Raw genomic sequence first — 18,127 nt, 5'->3', positions numbered from 1 at the left:
GAGTGTTCAGCATTTATTCTTGAATCCCAAGTGCACCCTGCATAGTCTCTTTCTGCAAATGTTCGGCATTCGGTGCAAAGAACCATCACCAACAACGACGAGAACAGAAAACCTCGGGGCGCTTTTAGGTGGCACGTGCCAGCGCTTAAACCGTGAGAACCAGAAGCAGACCGGTAGAAAACAGAGACCCCCCACCACTACCACCACCACCGAAGGTTTCCAATCTGAGAACTTGCAAGAGTGGCGATGCGTTCTAGTCCTGTCCATCGATCAGGACAGCCACTTAACCCCGCCGACGACCTCCAGGCCCCAGCCTCCCCACGCGGGTCTGCGCAGGTAACCCACGTCCCCATTCAAGTGGGCTCTCCAGTCTTCCCCGCCCGCTGCCCAGCTCGGGGATCGCGCGGGTTCCCCACGTCCACCCACGCGCTCGAGCTTTACGCCCGCGGCGCTCAACTCGCTCCGGTGGACACAAAGACCGCGCGCCCGGCCGCTGCGGACTCCCAGCCCCGACCCCGCCGCGCGGCCCCGCGCACCCGCCCCGCACCTACCCGGCGGCTGCGCGGCGTCCGGGCGTCCGGGCGCGGAGCCCAGCGTGCTGGCGGTTCCTCCTTCCCGGCGGCGCGGGCCGGGCGCCGGCGTTTCCTCCCTGCCGCGTCACGGCGGCTCCTCCCGCGGAGCGCCGGGCGGCGGGGCGGGCGGCGCGAGGGGACGACCGGGACCCGCGCGGGTGGCGCAGCGGCTCGCCTGGCCGCGCTCGTCACGCGGGGTGCAAAGTTCAGGAGGAGACACCGAGCTCCGGCGCTCAGCGGACGGGTGCGCGAGGGCTGCGACGAAAGTGACCTCGGTCCATCCGGGGAGGGCGAGTGGGCGAGCAAGCGAGGGCTGGGGGCTGCGGCTCGCTACAAGCCGGACGCTTGCAGAAGCCAAAGAAGTATCCAAACGACGTGGAGAGCCATTGTGCTTCCTTTAGCGTTATTTTGGGCAGTTTTCTTCACTTTTCCCGCGTCAGCAGATTTTTGACCTGTGTTTATACATGGGCGAGAATGCTCACAAATTGGCCGAGAACTTGCCTTTCTCTGCACCGTTTTAGAGCTATGGATTATTTTTAAATTGGCCAATACATTCGGCTGCTGGTGCTTATCCATTTAACGACAGAAGCTGCATTTTAAAACCTAGTCTGTGAATAGAGAGCTAAGAATTACACAATTCAGTGGCTGTGGAGTTAAGATTTTGAACTAGAGTGCCCTCGCACACCACCATTATAATTTAGGGATGCCACATGAAAGCAGACCCGAACAATGGTGCTTCCAATTTTACAGCATTGATCTATACTTTGAATCGTATGATTCCTATAAACTTGCCACAAATCTGTGAACAAGTAAGTAGAGGAACCGAGATCAATGAGTGACTTCCCTAAATTCGAAGGGAAATTTCTTATATTTCAAAATAACACTCAAAGATTTAGCCCCATGAGTAAAGATAAGAATAATTGTTCGTTCTGTCCACGCTACAATATGGCCTTTTCCTTCTTAAAATAGGTTGTAAATCCAAATTCCTTTATACTCCGAAACGTACTATTCCCACTGAACTTTCTGAATAGTGATTCTCTGTAGCATTCAGAAATGGACAAGTAAATACAGTACATTGAACACAGCAGATCGCCATGGTCATTTATGTGTTCCACAGTGGTCCACTCGCAAAACAGTCCACAACGAAGCCCAGACCTTCCCTGTGACAAGACCAACAAGGGATCAGTGTATCAGTTAATTAAAGCCATATTCACAATACTGAAAACTTTTCTTGGACAAAAGGAAGTTTTGTGTCAATAAACCCCATGGGGAATGACATCATTCTCGCCCAGAAGATAAACACCTATCACCACATTTTGATGTTACAAAAAAAAAAACCATATGGAAACCATTATAATATTTCCAGGATAGATTTGTCTCCCTACTATACAGAACTAGTACACACACACACTCTCTGAGGTGTGTGTGTGTGTGTGTGTGTGTGTGTGTGTGTGTGTGTGTGTGTGTGGAGGGGGAGGCAAGAGCACCAACATTTTGTTTTGGTTTGGGTTTTGGTGGTTTTTTTGTTGTTGTTTGTTTGTTTGTTTGTTTTTCGAGACAGGGTTTCTCTGTAGCTTTGAAGCCTGACCTGGAACTAGCTCTTGTAGACCAGGCTGGCCTCAAACTCACAGAGATCCGCCTGCCTCTGACTCCCAAGTGCTGGGATTAAAGGTATGCACCACCACCGCCGCCAGGCCTCCACCAACATTTTTAAGACAAGAAAGAGGAAGAATTACATTTGATTGACAGGAAGTTAGGTATGGGTCGTTGTAATCTGAAAGCTCAACCTAAAAGCTTGTTTGTTGTGAAAACAAGAAGAGATAAGCATATTCACAAACTATCAAGATTTCTCACTTGAAGTTAACCTTCTTTGTGTCGTGTGTGTGTGTGTGTGTGTGTGTGTGTGTGTGTGTGTGTGTGAACATGCACACAGGCTGGAGGTCAGCAGAAGCTGTCTTCCCCAATTGTCCTCCTTTGGCTGTAGTTCCCCATTGGCAGGGTGACCAGCTGTCGGTGGGCTCCAGGGATCCTCCATCTCTGCCTCCCCAGCACTGGGATTGCGGATGTTCCACCACAGTTGGCCTACACAGATCCAGACTCAGGTCCTCCTGTTTGTGCAGCAACACTGTACTGACTGAGCCATGTTCCTCGCCCTTGAAATGAACTCTTTAGCTCCAGGACTTGGTGTGCACACTAGGCAGCTGGGGCACCACTGAGATCATCTCCAGCCGTTAACATAATTGTTAAGGGCATGCTTTGAGGACTAGCCCTTTAATTAATCATATTCCCTTCTGGTGATATCGATCTCATTCCCATTGTCCATTATGTTTCAGATTTAAGTTTAAACTATAAAAAGCTGTTGAATATTTGGTTAAATCTCTAGATGATAGTTTTGTCTTTTTAAAAGGCTTTATGTAAGTCAAATTTTAAAATAGGCAAAGTTTTTTTTTTGTCAAACTGTAGATGCTAATATTTTCTTTAGAAACATGGCTCTGTTGATGCACATTAAGCAGATATTTTGCTTATCTATTCTATCTGTAGAGCAGAGAGTATAAAAACAAACCTTGGAATCTGGCCTCGGTGTAATGTCTATCTGTTTCACTTTGAACTCTGGGCAAATCATTTCAAACCTTTTGTTTCATTAGTGAGAGGATGATGAGTGCTTTTCCATCCTGTAAACAGCTATGATAGTAAAGACTAATAACACGTCAGAGCCTAGTATCAATCATGGGTACAGCTGAACAGAGTTGTTCAAAGTTTGCGTGGCGGAAACCTAATTTTCACCATTGCACAGCTGAGAGGTGATGAGGTCATAGGGATGAACCCGTGTGATGGGGTGAATGATTCATCCTGTCGTGAATTATTGAGAGGGTGGATTTGCTCTGAACGTGAGTTTAAGCCTCTTACTTGCACCTTTTCCACTCTCTGCTATAGAACAGAAGCAAGGTAAAGGTCTTCACCATAGGCTGACACCACACTCTGGGGTGTACCAGCTGCAGAGCCACGAGCCCAGAAGGTCTGTTCAATACAAATACCCTCTCTGGGGTTTCGGGTCTTCTGTTTTGTTTGCTATAAGGTCTCACTATGTACCCTTGGCTAGACCAAAACTCCCTGTGTAGACCAGGCTGGCCTCGAACCCACAGAGATCCATCTACCTATACCTCACGTCACTAGGATTAAAGATGTGCGCCACCATGCTTGGCTTTATACTAGCAGAAAATAGGAATCATACGATACCTTGAGAATTTAGAAAAAATTAAACTGATAACAATTTAAATTGTTGATAACAATTTGAACTGTTGACCTGTATATATTTTAAAAAAAAACACTAACTACTTACTTGGATAATGAGATTTTAAAATATTTCATTGAAATATCATTTGGTTTTTCATCATTGCTGTTCACAACAGAAAACCCTTTTGTCTGAAATGGTGCCTTATCTGAGAGTATTATTAATCTTTATATCCCAATAAAGCCTTGTATTATTTGTAGTCCTTTTTTTATAGCCTTAGAAGCAGATAAGGACTTCCAACAGAAGAAAAATAACTTCCTTCAGGGAGGAGAATTGATTAAATGACTCACAGAACCTGAATGACTACTCCTCATGTGTTAACTGGTTTTGGAAGTTAGGGCCAACATTGGTTCTTTTTTATTTTTATTTTCGAGACAGGGTTTCTCTGTAGTTTTTGGTGCCTGTCTTGGAACTAGCTCTTATAGACCTGGCTGGCCTCAAACTCACCGAGATCAGCCTGCCTCTGCCTCCTGAGTGCTGGGATTAAAGGCGTGCACCACCACCACCCAGCTCCAACATTGGTTCTATAGCAGATGAATGTCTAGTCAAGGGTAGCCATAACCAGCACTACCGGAGCAATGATGCCGTCGATACTATTGTCTCCATTCCTCGCAGAGTACCTTTTCTAGAGCCTTTCCTATGAGAGGCTCAGTCATCATGAGCTGTTTCTGTGGTTTCCAGTCTACTCTCCAGCTGATATACTGCAGAGCACCCTGCAGCCTCAAATGAAAGCGTGTGAGGAAACGTGTCGTTTAAGACACAATCGTAACCATGATCTGCTTTTGAATACAGACAAAAGAAAAGCCTCATATAAAATGGAGTAAATATGGAAAAGGAGAAACGAGAACTTCATCTGCTTTCTGAGAAAAAAAACTGTTTTAACAGAACATAAAGCAACCCAAGTTATGACTGGAAAAGACCACAGACCCATGGGAAAGGGAACCGAAACCTGTTAGGGCCTCCTGGGCACAGAGCGGAGTTAATTTGGCTCTTTGATCTGGAAACCAGTTCATTGAGTGCTAATTTGAAGAATGCAGATGGGCGGCCCACCGCACATCCTTCTTTCTTGGACCAAATTAGCCAGTTTCAAACTCAAAATCTGATGTGAAGTGTCTGAAGTTTAAGCATGTCTTATAATTAAGGAGACTCTGCCTTTTAAGGCATTTCAGTTCACAGGACCCTTTCTCCGTATATTTAGGGTCATGAAAAACAACAACAGAGGGGAAATGCTGAAAGGGGAACCTTAAACTGCTCATTTCAAGTTTTTGATAGACAGAAGCAAGAAGTTACTTTACATTACGCTAACAATTATCTAAAGTAAAATTATTCTGTTTTCCCACTCAGGAAAGTTTGTCTTCTAATCTGTTCTGAGTATCAAGAAGAAAAATGATCCCTGTTTCCTTTATTCTCTGCTCCGTTTGACTACGCTATTATGGACAAGATATCTGTTAATAGTTGGCAGTAACTTACATACATCCTGTCAGCAACTTTTGCGTTCAAAGAATTATTAGTCCTTTGAGCTCCAACCAGCCAGGTAGACTTTGAAGATAACTACTGTTTTAGTTGCTTATCAGTGTGAAATAATAGCTTTTCTTAAATACTGTTCATTTAGTGACTCAGTGACTTATGTTGAGTTCTGTCTAATTAATGAGTGAACCTATTTCAAAACCAAGGGCTTAATAGTCACTGGCTAGAAGAGGAAGTACGTTCTTGCTTCATCAGCCAATTCTCTGAGCAATCTGTCTGTCCACCAGATGCATCAAGGATGTAAGAGACCTGCAGAAATGATAATTCTTTGTACACTGGAAGACTCAGATCATCCAGGTTTCCCAAGATAAACCAGAACATTGGTTCTGTTGGCACTTCTCACACTTTTTATGTCTTATGACTCTCATATAACTTTGTCTCAGTTCCCCACATTCCCATCTAGATTTTTTGATGGAGTGTCCAGTATAAGATGTGGACTCTTGTAGGTGGTTGGATAGTTCTTAGGAACAGAGTGAGGGTGTTCTTTCACAGTCCGGCTCACACTGATAATGCACACCGTCCCAGGTTACTGTATTTGCAATCCTGGTTCATCATTGTCAGACGTTAATATCCATGACCTTTCATTTCTCAGATTATATTTAAAGAATTGTTTTGGTTGACCTATTGGATTTTTGTGCACCTGTTTTGTAATAGCATGGGTTTTTTTTTTTCCCAGCATTTACTTCTTATTCTTCATGTCTGCTAGAGAATTTCAACACATTTCTTCACGAGTAGAAAGCAGGAAGTGCATATTCCATGGTGCACAAAACAATCTATACAGTTCAGGAAGGATGTATGGCAATGTTTATTTTTGACTTAGAATTAAAAATGAAGTGACACTTCATTATTTAAGCATACTTGGGGACACTGGCATGCTCATCTTCCACAGGCCTTTGTTGGGCACATCATGCTGGTGACCTGAGGAATTGGCCTTCCACAAACCTGAAGGATTTAATGAGGTGGTCTGATCGCTACTTTTTTAGTTGCTGAGCTGATGACAAGATGCAACTGAGAAGAGTTGCAAGTGGGCTCACAGTTCAAGGAAGCCATGGCAGAGGTCGTAGAGGAAGCCATGGCAGAGGTCATAGCTTAGTCAGTGGGGAAGACCAGGGAGCAGAGAAAGGCATAGCACTGCGCCAACTGGCTTCCTCCGTTTATTAAGTACAGAACTCTCTACCACTACAGGGCGATATCATCACATTCCAAGTGCGTTTTCCTCCCCTCTAGAAAATTTCTCTGGAGACTCCCTCACAGACGATCCATAGGTATCCCTAGTACAGGAACATATCGATTTGTTTAATTTTGTAAAAGCGAGTCCTTTCTGTTGGAATGTTAATGGCTGCCTAGTGGGATTGAAAAGAATCACGAAAACTTTATCTCCAGCAAAATACTCACGGCATTTGTGGTTGAAAATAAAGCTACTACCTGGGCATGGTATTCCCAGCAAGCACTTGAGAAGCTGAGGCAGGAGGAGTGCAACTGGCCTGGGATACAGAACAAGACCCTGTCTTAAAGTAAAGCAAACATAGGTCCTCTGCATACATATTATGTTTGTTAGCTTGGTGTTTTTGTGTATCTCCTAACAGTGGCAGTGGGGGCGTCTCTGACTCTTTTACCTACTCTTGGGACCCTTTTCCTCCTACTGGGTTATCTCACCCAGCCGTGATATGAGGGTTTGTATCTAGTCTTATTATATCTTGCTATGCCATGTTTAGTTCATATACCTGGGAGACATGAAGTAAAATGGAGAAGTAGGGGATCTGGGGAAGAGGGGAGGCTGGGAGGATTGGAGGGAGGGGAAGCTGAAGTCGAGATATAATGCATGAGAGAAGAGGTTTTGCCCTCACCAGCTGTGAATTCCTAGGAAAGTTACCGATATCATATCCAGATTGCCATCTGTAAAGTGAAGATAAGAATGGTATGAATAGGTTTTAATGTTCTGAAGATGGAATTAATATATACAGCGGGTCTTCCATGTCTCCAGTTTCCACCCCTCTGCTGAAAAGATTTGAGAAAATAGATTGTGCCCCTAGCAAATATGAAGACATTTTTCTTGTTGTTACTCCCGAGATAGAGCAAGGATCTGTGTTGTGTTAAGCATTACCAGTAATACAGAGATGATTTAAAGTATATGCTAACATATGATTATAATATGTACAAAAGTTATACCTTGAAAACAGTGTGATGCTGGGAATCAACCCAGGACCTTTGTGCTGGACAACACTATTGAGCATCAGCTCCAGTCCTGTGTTTCTTTGAGACAGGGTCTCCCTGTGTAACCCAGTGTGGCCTTGAGCTCAGGATCTCCTTGCTCCAGCTTCCTAAGTGCTGGGATTACAGAACTGCACCGCCGTGCCTAGCTATGTCACGTCAGTGCTATTTTAAACATCGTTTTCTATAAGGGAGTCGAGCATCTGCAGATCTTGGTATCCATGGGGGTCCTAGAGCCAAGCCAATCTTCCATGGATACAGGGAGACAGCAGTACATGGAAATCTCTGTATAATAAGCATTACATAAGCACTAGCTGTTATTACTAAAAAGAGTACTTGACTTTCTAGATGAATTATGCATTTTTTTTTCTCTGACAAAAAAAAAATCCCAAGCAATCCATTTTTCTTTACCTTTACTGTGATAGTCCCTGTGGGCATCATGCTACCCCACAAATAATGTACATGAATGCTCTCCTCTCTCTCTCTCTCTCTCTCTCTCTCTCTCCCCTTTCTTTTTAATTTATTTATTTACTTTACATCCCGACTGCAGCCTCCCCTCCCTCCCCTCCTTCTCTTCCCTCCCCCACCTCCCCTCTGTTTCCACTCCATCCGCCCCTCCTCCATATCCACTCAGAAAGAAAGCAGCAGGCCTCCCGTTGGCATCAGCAAACATGGCATATCAAGCTGCCATAAGACCAAGCCCTTTCCCTGTATTCAGGCTGGGCAAGGCAATCCAGTGTAAGGAATAGGTTCCCAAGAGCCAAGAAAAGCGCCAGGGACAGCCATACTCTCGTTGCCAGGAGTTCCACAAATGGATCAAGCTGCACAACTGTCACATATATACAGAGGGCCTAAGTCAGTCCCATGCAGGCTCACTGGTTGTTGGTTTAGACTCTGAGTCCCCATGAACCAGGCTAACCTTTTCTGTATGTTTTCCTGCAATGTTTCTGATCCCCCGACTCCTACAATCCCGGCTCCTTTAGCCGGATTCCCCAGAACTCAACCCAATATTTGGCCATGGGTCTCTGAATCCTCCTCCTTCAGTCTGGAAGAAGGCTTTACGATGTCAACTGGAGTAGTAACCAATCAGAGGGGATGGCCAGTTCAGCCTAGGCACCTCCTACTACCAGGAGTCTTAACTGGGGCTGTCCTTGTAGACTCATGGGAATTTCCCTTGCATCAGGCTTCTATCCAATCCAGAAAAGCCCTCTGTCAACACTCTCTCCCTCCATCCCACCCTCAAGTTCCCATGCCCACCACCTCCAGTCCACCCAGTAGGTCTCCTTTGTTCCTCCTTCCCAGGTTGATCTGTGTGTCCCCCGATTGGGACCGCCTTGTTATGGAGCCTCTTTGGGTCTGTGAACTGCACCATGGTTCTCCTTTACTCTACAGCTAATATCCACGTGAGTAATACCATGTTTGTCATTACCTCACTCTATATAGTTTTTTCTAGAGTCATTCATTTGTCTTCAAATTTTCTGATGTCATTTTTTTTTTTACAATACTCCATTGTGTAAATGTATCACATTTTCTTTTCCCTTCTTCGATTAAGGGGCATCTAGGTTATTTCCAGGTTCTGGTTATTACAAATAAAGCTGCTATGAACAAGTTGAGCAAGTGTATGATTGAGCATTCTTTGGGTATGTACCCAAGAGTTGTATCTCTGAGTCTTGAGGTAGATTGATTTCCAACTTTCTTGAACCACCATATTGATTTCCAAAGTGACTGTACAAGTTTGTACTCCCACCAGCCATAAAAGAGTGTTCCCCTTGCTCCACATCCTCTCCAGCAAAAGTTGTCATTTGTGTTTTTGATCTTAGTCATTCTGACAGGTATAAGATGGAATCTCAAAAATAGTTTTGATTTGCATTTTTCTAATGGTTAAGGATGATTAACGTTTCTTTAAGTGTCTCTCTCCCATTTGAGATTCTTTTGTTGAGAATTCTCTGTTTAGGCCTGTACTGCTGTGGAACAATCTTTTTGTACACTATGAATGTGCATTACTCCCATTGGTTAATAAAGAGTTGACGGCCTATAGTAGGCAGGATTTTTGGTGAGAAATGATGCCAGGAGGAAGAAGGATGAACTCACAGGAGTCTCAGCAATTGCCAGCCAGATGCAGAGGAAGCAGGACGTGTACAAAATGAGGCAATGAGCCATGAGTCACATGGCAGCAAGTAAATAAATAGAAATGGGTTAATTTTTTAAGTTGTAAGAGCTAGTTAGTAAAAAGCATGAGCTATCAACTGAGTCTTTAAATTAACATTAAGTCTATGTATAGTTATTTGGGCATGGCTGGCAGGCCAGAGCTGACCAACAATTCTGTAATAAAACTCTGCCTACCCTGTACCCCATTTTTAATTGGATTATTTGGTTTTTTAATGTCTAATTTCTTGAGTCATTTATATAGTTTGGAGATCATTCTCTCTCTGTCATATGTGGAGTTGGTGAAGGTCTTTTCCCATTCTGTATGCTACTGGTTTGTCCTATTGACAGTCTTTTGTCTTACAGAAGCTTTTCAGTTTCATGAGGTCCCATTTATTAATTGTCAATTGTAGTGTCTGTGCTACTGGTGTTCTATTAAGGAAGTTGTCTCCTGCGCCTATGTGTTTAAGGCTATTCCCCACTTTCTCTTCTATATGGTTCAGTGTGACTGGACTTACGTTGAGGTCTTTGATCCATCTGGATTTGAGTTGTGTACATTGGGATAGATATGAATCTGTTTGCATTCTTCTACGCGTCAACATCCAGTTACACCAGCACTGTTTGTTGAAGATGCTTTCTTTTCTTCCCTGTATAGTTTTGGCTTCTTTGTGAACAATCAAGTGTTCATAGTTGTGTAGATTTATGTTTGGGTCTTTAGTTTGATTCCATTGATCAAAATGTCTGTTTTTATGGCAATACCATACTGCTTTTATTACTATGTCTCTGTAGTAGAACTTGAGATCAGAGATGGTGATACCTCTGATAGTTCTTTTATTGTACAGTATTGTTTTGACAACCTGGATTTTTTTGTTTTCCATATGAAGTTAAATATTGTTCTTTTATGGCTTGTGAAGAATTGTGTTGGGATTTTGATGGGTATTGCATTGAATCTGTATATTGCTTTTGGTAAGATGGTCATTTTCACTATGTTAGTCCTACCAATCCACGAGCATGGGAGATCTTCCCATCTTCTGATATATTATTCAGTTTCTTTCTTCAAAGACTTGAAGTTCTTGTCATACAGGTCTTTCACTTGCTTGGTTAGAGTTTCACTGAGATATTTTATATTGTTTGTGGGTATTTTGAAAGGTGTTATTTTCCTGATTTCTTTCTTAGCCTTCTTATTATTTGTATATAAGAGGACTACTGATTTTTTTTTAATTATCTTGCATTCAGCCTCTTCATTAAAGATATTTATCAGCTGCAGGAGTTCCCTGGTAGAGTTTTTGGGGTCACTTATGTAAACTATCTTGTCATCTGCAGATATTGATAGTCTGACTTCTTCCTTTCCAGTTTGTACCCTCTTGATCTCCTGTCTTATTGCTTATTGCTATAGCTAGAACTTCAAGCACTATATCGAATAGATATGGAGAGAGTGGACAGCCTTGACTTTACCCTGATTTTAGTGGAATTGCTTTGAGCTTCTTGCCATTTATTTTTGATGTCAGCTTGCTATATATATTAGTTTTATTATATTTAGGTATGTTCCTTGTTTTATCATGAAATGTTCTTGGATTTTGTCAAAGGCATCTAATGAGATGATCGCATGATTCTTTTCTTTCAGTTTATTTATTTGGTGGATTGTATTGAGAGATTTTTGTATGTTGAACCATTCCTGAATCTCTGGGATGAAACCTACTTAATCATGGTGAATTATCTTTTTTATGCGTTCTTGGGTTCGGTTTGCCAGTATTTTACTGAGTATTTTTGCATCAATGTTCATGAGGGAGACTGGTCTGTAATTCTCTTTCTTTACTGAGTCTTTTTGTGGTTTGGGTATCAGGGTAACTGTGGCATCATAAGAAGAATTTGGCAATGTTCCTCTTCTGTTTCAATTTTCTGGACTAACTTGAGGAGTACTAGTATCAACTCTTCTTAGAAATCCTGGTAGAATTCTGTGCTGAAACCATCTAGACCTGAGCTCTTCTGGGTAGGAGACTTTTAATGACTTTCTGTTTCCTTAGGGATTATAGGTCTGATCTGGTCTTGATTTAATTTTGGTGCCTATCCAGAACATTGTCCATTTCTTTTAGATTTTCCAATTTTGTGGAGGACAGGCTTTTGAAGTATAACCTAATGATTGTCTGAATTTCCTCAGTGTCTGTTGTTATGTCCCCCTTTTGTTTATGATTTTGTTAATTTGGATAGTTTCTCTCTGCTTTTTTGTTAGTTTAGATAAGTGTTTGTCTATCTTGTTGAGTTACTCTTTGGTTCATCGATTCTTTGTGTTGTTCTCTTTGTTTCTGTTTTACTGATTTCAGCTTCAGTTTCATTATTCCCTGTCATCTTCTCCTCCTGGGTGTGTTTGCTTCTTTTTGCTGTAGAGCTTTTGGGTGTGCTGTTAGGTCACTAGTATGAAATTTCTCCAAATTATTTATGCAGGCACTTAGTACTGTGAACTTTCCTCATAGCACAGCTTTCATTTTGTCCCATAAATTTCAGTTTGCAGTGCATTCATTTTCATTGAATTCAAAGAAGTCTTTAACTTCTTTCATTATTCATTCCTTGACACAGTGGTGGTTCAGTTGAGACTTGTTCAGTGTCCACGAGTTTTCAGGCTTTCTGTAATTTGTGTTATTGTTGAACAACTTTAATCCATGGTGATCTGATAAGATACAAGGGGTTATTCCATTTTTTTTAATTTGTTAATACTTGCTTTGTGACCAAGTATGTGGTCAATTTTAGAGAAGGTTCCATGAGGTGCTAAGAAGAAGGCATAATCTTTGGTGTTTGGGTGAAACATTCTGTAGTTATCTGTTAGGTTCACTTGAGTTCTAACATCTGTTAGTTCTGTTATTTCTCTATTTAGTTTCTGTCTGGACAACCTGTCCATTGTTGAGAATGGGGTTTTGAAGTCTCCCACTATTAATATGTGGGGTTCACTATATGATTTAAGCTTCAGTAATGTTTATTTTACAAATGTGGGTGCTCTTGTATTTGGGGTATAGATGTTCAGAATTGAGACATCATCTTGGTGAATTTGTCCTTTGATAAATATGAAATGTCCTTCTCCATCTCTTCTGATTAATTTTGGTTTGAAGTCTATTTTTTTAGATATTAGGATAGTTATACCAGGTTACTTCTTCGGTCCATTTGATTGGAAAATCTTTTTCTAATCCTTTACTTTACAGACAGGTAACGTCTGTCTTTGATGCTGAGCTGTGTTTCTTGTATGCAGCAGAAGGATGGATCCTGTTTTTGTATCCATTCTGTTGGCCTGTGTCTTTTTATTGGTGAATTGAGTCCATTGATACTGAGCGAGATTAATGACTGGTGACTGTTAATTCCTATTATTTGTTGGTGGTGGTGGGGTGTGTATGTGTGTATCCCTCTGGTGTGGTATTGTCTATTGCCTGTATTTTCATAGGTGTACCCAACATCCTTGGGTTGGAATTTTCTTTCTAGTACCTTTTGTAGAGCTGGGTTTGTTGATAGATATTGATTTCATTTTGTCTTTGTCATGAAATATCTTTTCTCCATCTATGATGATTAGAAGTTTTTCTGGGTATAGTAGTTTGTACTGGCATCCATAGTCTCTCAGAGTCAGCAAGAGGTCTGTCCAGGTTCTTTTGGCTTTTAGAGTCTCCACTGAGAAGTCAGGTGTAATTCTCATAGGTCTGTTACTTGGCCTTTTCCTTTGCAGCTTTTGATATTCTTTCTTTATTCTGTATGTTTAATGTCTTGATTTTATTATGTGGTGAGGGTACCTTTTTTTCTGGTCCAGTTTATTTGGTGTTCTGTAAGCTTCTTGTACCTATGTAGGCATGCCCTTCTTTAGGTTGGGAAATTCTTCTTCTGTGACTTTTGTTAAATATATTTTCTGGGCCTTTAAGCAGGGATTCTTCTTCTATTCCTATTATTCTTAGGTTTGGTTTTTTTCATAGTGTCCCAGATTTCCTGGATGTTTTAGGGTAGGAACTTTTTAGTTTTAACATTTTCTTTGACCGATAAATCTATTTCCTCTATTGTATTTTCAACACCTGACATTCTGTCTTTCATCTTTTGTACTCTGTTGATGATGTTTGCATCTGTAGTTCCTGTTTACTTACCCAGGTTTTCCATTTTCAGAATCCAGTTTGTGTTTTCCTTATTACTTCTATTTTCATTGTCAGGTCTTGAACAGTTTTATTTCCACCAACTGTTTGTTTTTTCTTGACATTCTTTAAGAGATTTATTGATTTCCTTCAATTTTTTCATTGTCTTTTCCTCCGTTTCTTTAAGGGATTTTTCCGTTTCCTCTTTAAGGACCTCTATCATCTTTGTAGAGGTATTTTTAAGGTCGTTTTCTTGTGCTTCAGCAGTGGTGGACTATTCAGTTCTTGCTGTTATAGAATAGCTGAGTTCTGGTGGAAACATGTTGTCTTTTCCATTATTCATTGTGTTCTTACACTGGCATTTAGGCAACTGGATTTGGGGTGACTTTAAGTCGAGGTGTTGACTCCTGTGTTTGTCTTTGTTGGATGGGTGTTTTGTTCCTTGGTTTCTGTTTCCTTTCTTATCTTCCGACCTAAGTGACCAAGGATTCTAATCACTGATGAGTCTTCAGATGCTTTGGGTCCCTTGATTCGGTCAGGTCTCTGTTAAAACTAAAGTCTTTTGGGGTCTCTAGATCTGGCCTGGCCTCTAGTAAAGCCCGAGTCTTCTGAAGTTCCTAGAACCAACCAGGCCTGCGATGGAGCCACTGGAGCTCTTCTTTAGACTGTACGCAGGCCTAGGGTGTCTGTTCTAACTGGTGTGGCCTGTGGCTGGGCCTATGGAGTCTGCTGGAGTGCTGGGAGAAGGGCCGCTTGACCACTGTTGAGAGCAGTTGTGGCTGGTGTGGTCTGTACCTCAGGAAGTCTGTTGGGGTTGGGGGAAGGACCCAGCAGGGCTAAGGATGTGTTACGATGACTTTGGCCCGGTGAATGGTCACCGAATCCAAGGTGGGAGACAGTTCCACTGGTAGGGTGGTCACTCACCCGCTTTGGCTTGTATGGCCTGGGTCTGCTTGGCAGATATAGTCTGGGATTGTTGGAGGAGGACCCAGCTGAGGAGCCCAGGACTAGCTGGAGCAGGCATAGGCTTGAGGAATGGCCGCTGGGGACAGAATCCAGGTAGGAGTGCAGCTGGCTGGTAGGCAGGTCACTCACGTATTCTGACTAGTGTGTTCTGTGCCTCAGTGGTGGACGTCTGCTGGGATTGGGGGTGGGGGGCCAGCAGCAGCAGGGCCAGGGACAAGCTGGGAAGGCATTGGCCTGGGGAAAGGTCGAGGTGAACAGAATCCAGGGAGGGATGCAGTTTTGCTGGCAGGTGGGTCATCACCCGTTCTGGCTTCTCTCTCTCTCTTAAGGTAGAATTTTAGCAATGATCTAGTGAGGGATGATGATCCCTCGTACCACCCACTCTTAAATGTATATATGTTCTGAGAATGTGCTTTGCCGAGAACATTTTGAAATGGTTTAGAAATATTTCCAAATATTTCCATTGCAAAACTAAAATTAACATTGCTATGGGCCAACTATATACCCAACCTTTGTTTCGTTTTTGTTTTTGTTTTGAGATAACCCAGCTTGGCCTCAAATCCCTGATCTTCCTACTCTGCCTCTTGAGTCCTGGGATCATAAATGTGGGCCACCATGCTCTGACCAGTGCATAATTTCTTTGAAAAACAATTCAATGTGTGTATGAGCCAAAGACGTATAAAAAAAAAATCTATATGCATTAAAAATGGAAAGGCATGGTTTTCCACTAATTTAAAGATTTCTCCAAACAGTGAACGTCAGGGGGTCCCACCGGGGTCTGTAGAAGAGGTCACCTGACAAGTGTCTGTTGGTGACAATGTTGGTGGCAATTACTAATCTGTGGCAGAGAGGCTGGAATTTACTAATGGAACTTCAGCCAGAGCCTTCAAAATAAAAACAGGTTGTTTAGCAGATACGGCCAACAGCAAGGAATTTCTTCCATTTAAACCAAAACAGCTTTCTGAAATGTCTTCTCAGCAATGGCAGCTATTAAAGTGAAGCATTACCGTGAGCCTGGAGCCTGATCTTCAATTCACAATATTCATAAAGTCTTACACCAACATCCCAAACAGAAGTAAACACCTAGGAATAAAACAGTGTTTTAGCAATTCAACAGATTTTGGCAAAAAGACTTTTATACCATCAGTAAAATGCTGTGTGTGCCTCTGTGTGTGTGTATACGAAACTCAGCCATCTGTAACTCCAGTTCCAGGTGACCTGACGCCCCCTTCTGGCCTCCACAGGCACCGCAATGCATACATGCATGCAGGCAAAACACAAATACAAATAAGTAAATTTAAAAGCAATTTAAAAATATACAATGTTAGTTAGCTTCCACATCTCTACCCCTTTAGTTTCATGTTATCTGAGAATGTAATGTCCTTTGTTCTCTCCTTCACTCAGTTGCTGCTGAAACTTGATGTAAGTTCAGAAAAGAGAAATAAAAATACAATAATCGCCTTCAAACCGTGCTTAACATCATGTACAAGACGCGTGATAAGGAACTGTACCCACAACCGACATATCCGTGTGCTTCTCTGCCCCTCCCACTGGCCCTACCCACAGTCCTCTAAACAGCAAGAACCTGCTGTTAAATTCAAAGGCTTGAATTCGAAGCTAATCGTCTAAACACTTGCTTAGTTTTACAGAGTCTGAATGAAGCATTGTGGCCTTTTCTTCTTCCGTGTATCTACAAAGTGTATCTTATGACGGTCATGTGAATGGAAACATTACTGTGGACAAGCATTTCCTTTGCACAGAGAAGTGTAAGACCTAAAAGGTACAAGGTGTAGAACTGAACTCTGTTTTCAAGGGGGGTTCTTTCCTTTCCTTTCCTTTCCTTCCCTTCCCTTCCCTTCCCTTCCCTTCCCTTCCGTTCCTTCCCCTCCCTCCCCTCCTCTCCACCCCTTCCCCCTTCCCTGCCCTCCTCTCCCTTTCTTTTCCCTTAACTACTGTGGATTGAACCCAGAGCCTTGCATGTGTCTGGCATGTGCTCTACCATGGAGCTATATCTGAGTCTTAAGGGAATTTTATGTTCTTGACACAATTTGAAATAATTGGAATAATTGGGGGAAAAAAAGCAAGAAAGCTTCTTAAGTTTTCCCTCGTGGTTGAGTGTGCCTGTTGAATTGTTTCCACCAAGTGCTGTCTCTTCACGCCTGGTATTGTGCTGTTTGGAGGTTTTATGGCATTGTCTTTGGTGGTTGTCGTCTCTGGCAGACTTTTGTCTCCTTACCTGTCATGTCAGTCCATGACAGGCAAATTCTATTTTATTCCTACTTATTTGCACTGAAAAGCAGTCATGGGGCAGGGGGGCGGGAGGGAGGTGGGCAAGAATGGAAGCTAAAACCCTGAAAAGAACATTCTGAAGGTGCTCAAAGCAGAGTCCTCGGACTCCCCACACCGCCCAAGCTGGCATTGAACTCAGGGCCTTGTGCATCACAGTGGAATCCTGTGTTTCTCCCTAAATAGTAACGGAAAGTAGTGGTTTGGGGTGTTTAAGGCAAGAGGCTGACCACACAACTTCCCGTGGTTTGTTTACTTTTAGATTGCAAATAAGCAAAGCCAAAGTTCTCAGCTTTAGAAGAATGTATGCCAGTTTCTTTGATTTATTTTCAAATAACAGGGTCCCTCTGTGCAATTAGACTAACCTAGAATTCATGAGCCTCTTGTTTCAACCTCCAGGGTGCGGGGATTTACAGGCATGTACCACCATGCCTGGCCAGTTTATCCTTTTTTAAAGCAAGCAGTGACTCACAGTTCAGAAACTTTAGCTGGAATGAGCAGTCTATGAGCCCCTGATAGTGTTTGACGCCACATAAGCTATGGAAATCGTGGTGCTCGGTGTGCTGTTTGAATTTAGCTGGTACTTCTCACGCTATCCTTCCCACAAAATGCCCATTTTCATTGCAACAATCTTTTGTTGGAAAATAAAAGGAAAAGCACAATTTGAACCAATTTTTAAGATAGCCCAATGATTAGGAACGTAACTCTGGGCTTAAATCTCATTGTAACACTCCCTTATCAGCTCCGGGTCCAGACACATCTCTTAACTAGCCTCATTTCTCATAGCAAAAGTAGCCTTCACTTCATAGGCTTATGTAGGATTAAGTGAAACACACGTGAGGTGAAAATTTAAGTTATCTGTCTGAATTACACATATAATGTATATAGCACACGAAGGTTGGTTGATGATTCGTGTTCTCTGCCTTCTACCTTCTGCTCCCAAGAATGTGCTACATCATATGACAAAGACCTAATGTTGCATATGGAATTACGTTGTCTTCCAGCTGTCAGGAGGAAAGAGAGATTATTCCTGG

At 42.5% G+C, this 18,127-nt stretch overlaps 1 protein-coding gene across 2 annotated transcripts in view; it reads right to left on the bottom strand.

Moving 5' to 3' along the window:
• The window catches only part of Sgk3 (serum/glucocorticoid regulated kinase family member 3), a 114,616-nt gene extending 113,942 nt beyond the window's left edge, over window positions 1-674 (bottom strand). The window contains exon 1 of one of the 2 annotated variants that reach the window (XM_085677307.2): window positions 552-674. The gene's annotated coding sequence lies outside the window, so the exon portion shown is untranslated. The remainder of the gene's footprint in view (window positions 1-551) is intronic. The other variant, XM_085677306.2, reaches the window with a different exon arrangement.
• Between the last annotated feature and the right edge of the window lie 17,453 nt (window positions 675-18,127).

The sequence above is a fragment of the Myodes glareolus genome, chromosome 16 (genome assembly GCF_982192425.1).
Source record: "Myodes glareolus chromosome 16, mMyoGla1.1, whole genome shotgun sequence".
Taxonomy (NCBI): domain Eukaryota; kingdom Metazoa; phylum Chordata; class Mammalia; order Rodentia; family Cricetidae; genus Myodes; species Myodes glareolus.
The sequence above is the reverse complement of the archived record's forward strand: the minus strand, read 5'-3'. Positions and strand labels throughout refer to the sequence as shown.